Source organism: Leucoraja erinacea, chromosome 25 (genome assembly GCF_028641065.1).
Source record: "Leucoraja erinacea ecotype New England chromosome 25, Leri_hhj_1, whole genome shotgun sequence".
NCBI classification, from domain to species: domain Eukaryota; kingdom Metazoa; phylum Chordata; class Chondrichthyes; order Rajiformes; family Rajidae; genus Leucoraja; species Leucoraja erinaceus.
The window spans coordinates 18,967,271-18,977,010 of record NC_073401.1 but is presented as its reverse complement, the minus strand read 5'-3'; the positions used below and the strand labels follow the sequence as shown (position 1 = coordinate 18,977,010).

Below are 9,740 nucleotides of genomic sequence, written 5' to 3'. Positions count from 1 at the left end.
CCCATCAGCAGTGCTCCACATGACAATTACATCACAATGGGATCTCATTTATATTTTTTTAAAAGGGGAGAGGGGTTATGGAGGGAGGGAGGGAGGGAGGGAGCGACTGCGGGTTGGGAGTGACTGAGGGTAGGGGAAAAGGAGAGGTGAGGGAGTAAGGGGAGGAGGAGAGGGGAGAGAAGAAGGAGGGTGAAGAGGAGGGGGAGGGAGTGTTGGGGGATGAGGGGAAATGAGCCGCATCTGCGCAGTTGGGGGCTATGGCTGAGTGGTGGAATATTGCGTTGGGGGAACGGGTGAGTGGTGGAAACTGCTTGCGTTGGGAGAACGGGTGAGTGGTAGAATTTTGCTTTGGGGGAATGGGGCCCAACAGGTTAGGGGTAGGGAGGGGAGAGGGTTATGGAGGGAGGGAGTGACTGAGGGTAAGGAGTGACTGAGGATAGAGGGAGGGAGAGGTGAGGGAGGAACGGGAGGAGGAGAGTTGAGAGAAGAGAGGGCGAAGGGAAGGGGGAGGGAGTGTTGGGGGATGAGGGGAAATGAGCTCTGCCTGCACAGTTTGGGGCTATGGGTGAGTGGTGGAATATTGCGTTGGGGGAACAGGTTGCGTTGGGGGAATGGGTGAGTGGTGGAATATTGCATTCTTGCATGAGGCAGGGTGGGAGGAGATGTGATCAAGGTAACTGCGGGTAAACAAAAATGCTGGAGAAACTCAGCGGGTGAGTCAGCATCTATGGAGCGAAGGAATAAACCTTTCTTCAGCATTTTTGTCTACCTTTGTTTTTTTCAGCATCTGCAGTTCCTTCTTAAACAAAGGTAACTGCGGGAGTCAGTGGGTTTGCAGTAGACATCAGTCAATAGTCTGTCCCCTGTGGTGGAGATAAAGAGATAGAGAAGGGGAAGAGAGCTGTCAGAGAAAATCCAAGTGAATTTGCGACAAGGAAGAAGTGAGTGGTAAAGTTGATGATATCACGAGTTCTGCATGGGAGCAGGAGGTACCCTTGTTGGATGCAATCGGTGATGTAGCAGAGAAAGAGTCGGGGGATGGTGCCGAGATATGTTTGGAACAAGGAGGGTACAACAAAACAAACAAAAAGTCAGGCATAGCTGTGCCCATGTTAGTGCCCATGGCTCTATCTTTGACTTGAAGAATAGTAAGAAGAGTCAAAAGAAAAGTTGTTGTGGGTGCGGACCAGTTCAGCCAGGTGGAGGAGAGTCTGTTAGTAGAAGGGGACTGATTGGATCTCTTTTGCCTTTATGTTTCAGAGAGTGAAGACAGAGAAAAGAGAGATAGTTTAATTTCTAAGTCAACTGCATCAGGTAAACGTGTATTATTGTTTATTGAATGTTATAGAGTCATACAACACATAAACAGGCCCTTTGGCCCAAATTACCCTTGGCTTATCTAGTCCCACCTACCCACGTTTGGCCCATATCATTCTTCACCTTTTCTATCCATGTACCTGTCTTTTAAATGTTGTTATCATATCTGCCTCAACCACCACCACTGGCAGCTCGTTCTGTATATCCACCAACCTCTGTGTGAAAACTATGCCTCCAGTTTCCTATTAATATCGTCTGCATATTCACCTTACCTAATCCGGCTCATGACCTTATACACCTTGGTAAGATCATCATTCAGCTTCCTGTGTTCCAATTAACAAAGTACTGGCATACCCAACTTTTCCTATTAGCTCAGGCCTTCAAGTCTTAGCAACATCCTCGTAAACCATCTCTACATTCTTTCCTGCTTAATGACATCCTTCCTATAGCCTGCTGACTGAAGCCATTGGCAGAAATCCCGGAGGGTGGGGCAGGGAGGACGTGTCCCCTCCATGTTTTCAGAGGTGGGGGAATGTCCCCCCCCCCCCACATTACAAGCTTTATAAGGTATGTCGGTTTTAATAAATAGTCGTTCGTTTCGAGTCCAGTCTTTCGATTCAAGTCGTCCGTTCATCACTTCATTCATCTAACTCACAAAAACGACGTGTTAACTGTCTATGTCACTGTTAACTGCAACATCGATATCCATTCCTTCGTCCTTAATAATTATAATTGTGTCACATCATTTTCGTCTCGAATCCTTGTACCCGCATCTGAGTTTTAATGACATCTCCCGTTAATTTTATTCAAAGGAACACGAAATACTTGAGGCAAGGTCAGTTCACGAAAACGATGTGTTCACTGTCATTGTTAACTGTTACATCAATATCCATTCATTAATCCTTATAATATAATTGTGTGAACTGACTTGCTTCAAGTATGACGTGTTCCTTTGAATAAAATTAACGGGAAATGCATTTAAAACTGTCAGATGCGGGCACAATTATCATTTGAACTTTGGAGGTAGATTTATGTAGAGAAGGAATAGGCGACGTTTCGGGTCGAGTCCCTTTTTCAGACCCTTTGTGAACATCGAAATGTCTGACGGTTCAATGCAGAGATGTTTGAAGAGATGGCATCCAGACAATACTTTATCTCAAAAGGAGAGACAAAGAACACTACATTCATTTTTCGTGCGGGTACCACTTTCCAAAATGTATATTTTAAGTGCTGATCAACTACCTAACTTTTCTCATTTCGCTTTTTAATATTTTGTATGAATATTATTGCATGGAAGAAACTGCAGAAAATCTACCATATCATGTGCGAGCAGCCTGCTCTTATTCAGTGATATCATGAAAGAATGTTACTTAATAGTAAGATTAAACAAGAACTTACCAGTTTGAAGTTTGATCTGTATTTTATGAGGAGTTACGATGAGGGATTACGTGAAGAAGCCCGCCCCAGCACGCATTGTGGCATACTTCAAAGCAGCGGTGTGGAATCACAGATAGACACAAGATTTGAAGTAACATAGTAAAGAATAAAGAGACATCAATTTATCAGTTTGATCCATGTAATGAGGGTGGGAGCGGAGGGCACGTAATCCCTCATCGTAACTCCTCATAAAATACAGATCAAACTTCAAACTGGTAAGTTCTCGTTTAATCTTACTATTTTACTTCGGAGTCACGTGAGTGACTACGTGAAGATTTCAAAGCTTCTGTGATTTCAAACCGTGTAACAGCTTTATATCACTCGCTGCCGAAGCCTTTGAGGGAGGAAGCGTGTTATCATAATGAACCAATGAATCTGTTTATAGAAAAACAATGGTATTTTTATAATAACACTGAAGAAATTTAAATGCTCCCCTTGGCTAATTTAAAATATTTGCAGATCGGAATCTTCCCTGCAAATAAAACAGGTTTTGTCAACAGTTTATAATAAATTATTTATCTGAACGTTTATCCCCACCATTCTGCTGTAGTCAGGATGTGGTTTACAGGCACGTCCATTCTTTTGCCGTTGACGTGGAAGCTTGTCCTGGAATGAAAACTTTGTACATGTTAGTTTTATCCCAGGAGCTTTAATACCTGCTTGAGCCATCTCAAAAAAGGCTTGTTACCCGACCACAAGGTTTTTTGTGACCAACCCACAAGGCTTTTCATCTCCCTCGAATAATTAGGTTGTGTCTATGTAAGATAATAGGGTCATGGCACATTACCGTGTTTCTTGGCGGGTAAGCCCGGGTTTTATGACTGGATAAGGTGTTCCTGGTTTGGTTTGACCATTCCCTGGACAATGATAGAGATCTGGTCTGAAGCTATGAGCATGGTGTCCAGTAGTAAATAGGAGTAGTGACTGGACCCTCTGTGCTGCTCCGTGTGCCTTCAACAATGTGTTTAGTGCATAGAAGGTTCAGGTTTAGGGCTCTGGCTGGTGGGTATCCCCTGAAGTATGGTTAACCACTGTGACATCCCATATATGGGTGTACCTGGTCTAGGGGTTTAGAGTTTTAATACCCTTCAAATTTACCACCAGCCAGTGACCCCATGGCCTGTTGTCCTGTAGCTGTTTTGAAACAACAGGCAGGGCAATTCTAGCTGTGTTGATGGTACTGTAGCCGAATCCTTCATCGTGATGAAGGTTCTCCAGGAATTCCAGTTCGTAGTAACTGTATCAGATGAGTAGGTTCTCCCTGTATCCTTGCAGTACTTCTCTTGATGCTGGAGAAGTGTTGTAGTCCAGTGGATGTTCAAAAGGATGCTGACATGGTGTTGATTGTTCAGTATAACAATCCCAGTCCCAGAGGCTTGCGCAGAATCTGCAGCTCAGGAGCTTATTTTTTCCCATGGCACAGTTGACTTGTGCCCGGCTCCGATTGTTAATAATTCTGGGTACTGGGAAATACCATCCAAGTTTCAACAACCATGTCATGGCGTAAAGTGAAACAATGGCTGCGTGTCCGTCAGGTACATCAAATACCTGAAGCAGAATCCTTTTGTACTGTGCGTTGTTCTCGATTGGTGAGGCAGAAGGGAAAAAAATACATAGAATTAATTTCACCAATGCAGCGTGAACGCATTTGTCTATCAATATTATAAATACATTCTTGAATGACAACATGACCTATAGGTCAGAAAAGTTAATATATATATAGCTGACGAGCTTTCTGCTGGAACTATCTGTCCCAGAGAAATTTTTTAATGAGGATTCCACTGCCCCAGGGTCTGGTTTCCCCCGCGACATACATAGGACATCCCCGAACACCTGGTGATATAGCGTTGATGCAAATAATCGATATCAGATTCACATTCCATTTTAATTGTCATTGTCAGTACAGAGACAATGAAATGCATTAATATCTGTTGCATCATATAGCTTGATAGTTTTGTTAAAACTTTATATGAAAACATCTACTTGATGTTGTCATTAATATTATGTGACCTGCTGTCTGTCACTGTATTTTGCTTACCGGTCCAGGTAAGTTGTTGATAGTCAAATACATCTATGGATATACCATTGCCAAATTGTTTTGACCAACTTGTCATATGATACCGACTTTATGCTGCCATGTGGTTAATATAGGCCGCCTCCATAGTGTAGTCTATTTATACCCATACATGCAAGTGCTTTAAACTCATAAAATTCACCCGAACATTTTTTAGATAATTAATGCCCAGTATAAATGGTAACCCCACCACTGTCTTTCTGATATTACTTCAGTGGGTAACTTCATGAGATGCTCAATGACAACGTATATGTTGTTTTTGATACTAACATCTGAATCATGTAGACAGAAATGGTACAATTTTTTCCCCAATTACTCTGTTATTTGTCGAGTAGTTGGTAGTTTGACCATTAATTTGTTGCTTGTTTGTGCCAATTCAGCTATGTTGTCTCTTGGCAACATTATAGTTACGTGGACTGAATTAATATGAAAGCCAAGATAGTCCAAGAAAGCGCTCTATATGCTGGTAGGAACCAGACCCACCTACCTCCATGGTTATTGGCAGTTTTGTGTTTTCTGTTTTCTGAGTGCTTTTGTTCTGAGGACGTGCTGGCGACGTTGGGGGGAGGCGCATTTTCCAGGGGGTCCGCGGCGGGCCCTGATCTAAAAGATCTTTGGGGATAGTGCGGCCCCAAGCATTCACCAGTCCCATATTCTAGACATCGACTGGTGGATGCCGTGAGGTGCTGCTGCTTGGGTATCAGAAGTCGTGGTTTGCTCGTCCCGGGGCCTGCCCTCATGATGCCGAAGGTTTTTGATGCCTATTCCATCTCCTTCAGCTTTTTGTTCAGATCTCTCCCAAATAGCAGTGAGTCTGCCTCCGCAGCTGGGGCTTTGCTCAAGCCTGCAAATTTTGAGATTGAGGGCAGGTGTTATATTTCCCTTCGGAGATTGTTTAGTTCGAATTGTGTGGTACACCTTAATACCAGCACTTTCTGGTGGTATGTGTTCATCTCGTTATCTCCACAGAACGAGCATATGTTTGAGGCTTATTCCCCTTAAGGCCTCACAGTTCTCTGGTGCTGTATATTCTTGCAGCACCTCGGCGAGCACCTTATTTAGTGGAGTTTTGTGCTGGCTGCCATTGTTTTGGCTCCGGCGGTGCTCCAGCCCGGGGGGTTGCTACGAAGCGGTCCACCACACCCAACAGCTGTTCCTGATCCTGCACCTCATGCATACTCCCGATTTTGTCCGCCTGCCCCATTTGCAGACCAGCCCTGCCCTGGTCACCAATGCTAGCCTCCTGCTCCAACCCGTGGTATGAGGGTAGCAAAGGGCAGTGCCTGACACGACACTATGGAGGAAGTGCCTGTCCTGTCTCGCCGGGAGCGCTGCTGTTCCCGGTGGACCTTCTCCTCCAGGAGCTGCTAAGTGCAGCTCAGGCAGCTGGCTCTCTCTGCTTTGGTAGAGACATGTCCCCCTCCGACGAATCGGAGACCACCGGCCGTTTGGCTTCCTGGCCGCTTTCCCAGTCCGCCGTGCAGGCTCTGGCGAGACTGGCTTGGCTCGGTCTCAGGGATAGCGAAAAACGCTCTGCGAGCGACGCTGCCGCCGGTTGCTGCCCCGCTGGTAGAGTTGGAGCGGTGCAGTTTCTCTTTGCGAGTTTTTGCGTTGTGTTCCTGAAATCTGTAATAAAACACAACTGCAAACTCACCTTTCCTATGCCCAAGAGCCGCTCCTGCAGCTCAGGCGGCTGTCTCTCCCCCTCCTGGGTGGAGAGACGTCCCAGTCCGATGTCGGCTCCACCGCCCGGTGTTACACACATCCAGCCCGCTGCTCAGGCGCTAGCGGGCTGGCTCGGTCGCGGCGTCGGGTTTGCGGACCGCCCGCTAAGCGATCCCACCGCATGTTGCTGCCCAATGACGTTTCCTCCGTCGAGCGGGCAGGTGCAGCATTTTCCCCAGCCCGCTGTTGATGCTGACGGGCTTGGTGCAGTGTCGGGAGCGGGCCGCTGATTAGCGGTCCTTGCTCTCTCTCTCTCTCTGCACTCGGGCTGCTGCTCACCTCTCGGGCTGCAGCGCACTCACGCCAGCACTGCACAGTGGGTCCCCTTACCGGGTCCGCAAAAGTCGGAAGCCTCCTCCCGCCCGCCTGCCTGCCTCACCTGGACAGTACTCGAGAGCGAGCGAGGACTGAGGGGACCTCCAACGCAGTGCTAGCGCCGTCTTCCTGCGCTCTCTTGATGTCGCCCCTGTGGAGAGGTACCGGCACAGCTCCCATCCATGGTCCGCCGGTGAGTGCGGTCCTGGTAATGTCTTTCCTCCCCTCCCGACAACGGAAAAAACTCCTCCCGGAGTCCAAGGGGGCCGCTTGCATGCCCTGTGGGGACCAAGCAGACGCAAAGGGGCTGTAAAAATAAAGGTAAGTACTTACCTAAACTTAGTTTTTCTCGTTTCTGCGGGAGCCCTGTCTCCCGCCTGCCGCTGTTGCCTGCTGAAACGTAATGCCGCAATGCGTGCTGGGGCGGGCTTCTTCACGTAGTCACTCACGTGACTCCGAAGTAAAATCATATACTTAACCCGGGACTTGCACTTATTCAGGTTAGATTCAGTAAGATTCAGTCAAATTTTCATCAATTTCACCTCATTCTAGATCTAGCTAGCTAATCACGAGATCCAACATCATATTGTTATAGCATGATTTTCCAGTATCAATTGCAGCATCTAATGTTTATCTCAACTTGATGAAATACTGTTTAAGAAGGAACTGCAGAAGCTGGAAAATTGAAGGTAGACAAAACTGCTGGAGAAACTCAGTGGGGACAAAACTGCTGGAGAAACTCAGCGGGGACAAAACTGCTGGAGAAACTCAGTCCCCACTGAAACTCTGGAGAAAGCGGGGACACAAGAAACAGAAGATAGACACACATAGCTGGAGTCACTGAGCGGGACAGGCAGCATCTCAGGAGAGAAGGAATGGGTGACGTTTCGGGTCTTCAGACCGCTATCTTCTGCAGTTTGGACGAATAATTTACTTTCAATACTGCCTGTAGCGTGGATTCAATATTGCTCCACTTTCTAACTTAACGTGTAGGTATGACTGATCGGAACAGTTGTTGATACACGTTGTGGAAATCAAACGCGTGTTTTAAAGCGAGTTTTAAAGCTGGCTCTGTTTTTAGAGCACGGTCCTACCCGGGCTAGTCTCGAAGTCTCTTCCTTTTACTTGGTAGATGTTTTTAGGAGCAAAGCAGCGTGCTCCGATGGGGGGGGGAGACACGATGTTAATCACGAAGGGTACACTTGGTTGCATTTTTTAGTGATCACTTTCTGAACAAACATGGTCTGAAACATAAACTCCACCGATGCGCGGGGCAGACGAGTTACAACATTCAATGCACCTCCCGGGGTACAGGCGAGTGTGTAAGAATCGTCCTACTGACACTAATGGTGAGAATAGTAGACACAAAATGCTGGATTCTCAGCAGGTCAGGCAGCATCTGTGAAGGAAAGGTCCTGGCCAGACACATCACCCACTCCTCTCCAGAGATGCTGCCTGGCCCGCTGAGTTACTCCAATGTTTTGTGTCTGTCTTCGGTGTAAACCAGAATCTGCAGTTCCTTCCCACACAATGAATGATGTAAACTGTTATATTTTCATCAACTCAAACCGCAATGGTTTTGTTTTCCGGGCTGGCTATTTTCCTGATGTTTTCCTATTTTCCTAGCATTAACAGCCTAACCCGCTATTGCAATGTTTGTGTGAACCTATGTCCCACGCCCCAATCGTTTGATAATTAGCTAAACATACAATGCTGTTCAATTTCTTGTTTAGTTTTAAATTTGGAGTGGAACATTGTAGAAAAGAACGAGTACGTTCTTTCATAGACACAAAAAGCTGGAGTAACTCAGGTCAAACAGCATCTATGAAGAAAAAGAAAAGGCAATGTTTTCAGTCGAGACCTTTCTTCAGACCCAAAATGTTACCTATTCCTTTCTCCAGAAATGCTGCCTGACCCGCTGAGTTCCTCCAGCAGTTTATGGTTTGCTGAAAGTGCCAGAATCTGTAGTTCCTGGCATCTCCTGGTTTGATAACTTGCTCAGTAACATCGAGCTAATATCAATTATGGTTTACCATTAAGACACATAGTGATTGTGCTATAACATCAGGATAAGCGCTCAAGTAAGTAAACCAAGCCCAATGCCAAAGTAGTATCTAAACTGCTATAGGATAATCATTGACGTCATCTTCAGTGATGAGCTGTCCACGTGTTGGCAAACGCATAAGCTAAATGTTTCACCAATAAACCGTATCCCAGTGCCACATGAGAGTCTAAAATGTCTTTGGCAAATAGAGAGAGGGAATCTCCACCTGTAGATTGAATTAAATTGAATTTCCTTTATTGTTATTCAAACAAGTTTGAACAAAATTTCATGCATGACAGTAACAAAGGCAACAAAACACACAATTACAGAGACCAAATGTTTTCTGCAGATAATAAAGCAATTTTATTGACTAATTGACACCCTCTATTTTTATAGCTGGCAAATTGGGAAAAAATGTTTAATACATCCAAGAATACAAAGTTGTAGGTTTCATATAATGCAGATCATTTATATATTGCTTGGTTTTAATAGCTTTGTTTCCATACTACGGCTACCACAGATTTAAAAAACACTGGGCATCAAGCAGCTTGAAAGTGTCCTGTCCTGGATTATGTTGTCCAGCATGATGTCCAGTGTATTTTAAATCTGTGGTAATGACCCCGTAGTAGAAGCATCCTCGTCGCGGGGCTGGAAACTGGAAGAATCCCGAGCTAATTACTGTTCACAGCGCGCACGACTGAAGCTTCCGATGCCTCGCGTGTGAATGTGCGCCTGCGCGCGTGGCTGCCAAGAAATTGTGTCCCTCCTATCCCCCGGTCCCCTCCATATTTTTATAGCGATTTCTGTCACTGACTAAAACTGAACATT

General features: G+C 45.8%; 1 protein-coding gene across 1 annotated transcript in view; it reads left to right on the top strand.

The window, feature by feature from the left end:
- Positions 1-1,237: 1,237 nt before the first annotated feature.
- The window catches only part of LOC129709485 (caspase recruitment domain-containing protein 8-like), a 60,810-nt gene continuing 52,307 nt past the window's right edge, over positions 1,238-9,740 (top strand). Inside the window, exon 1 of the mRNA XM_055655909.1 lies at positions 1,238-1,314. The gene's annotated coding sequence lies outside the window, so the exon portion shown is untranslated. The remainder of the gene's footprint in view (positions 1,315-9,740) is intronic.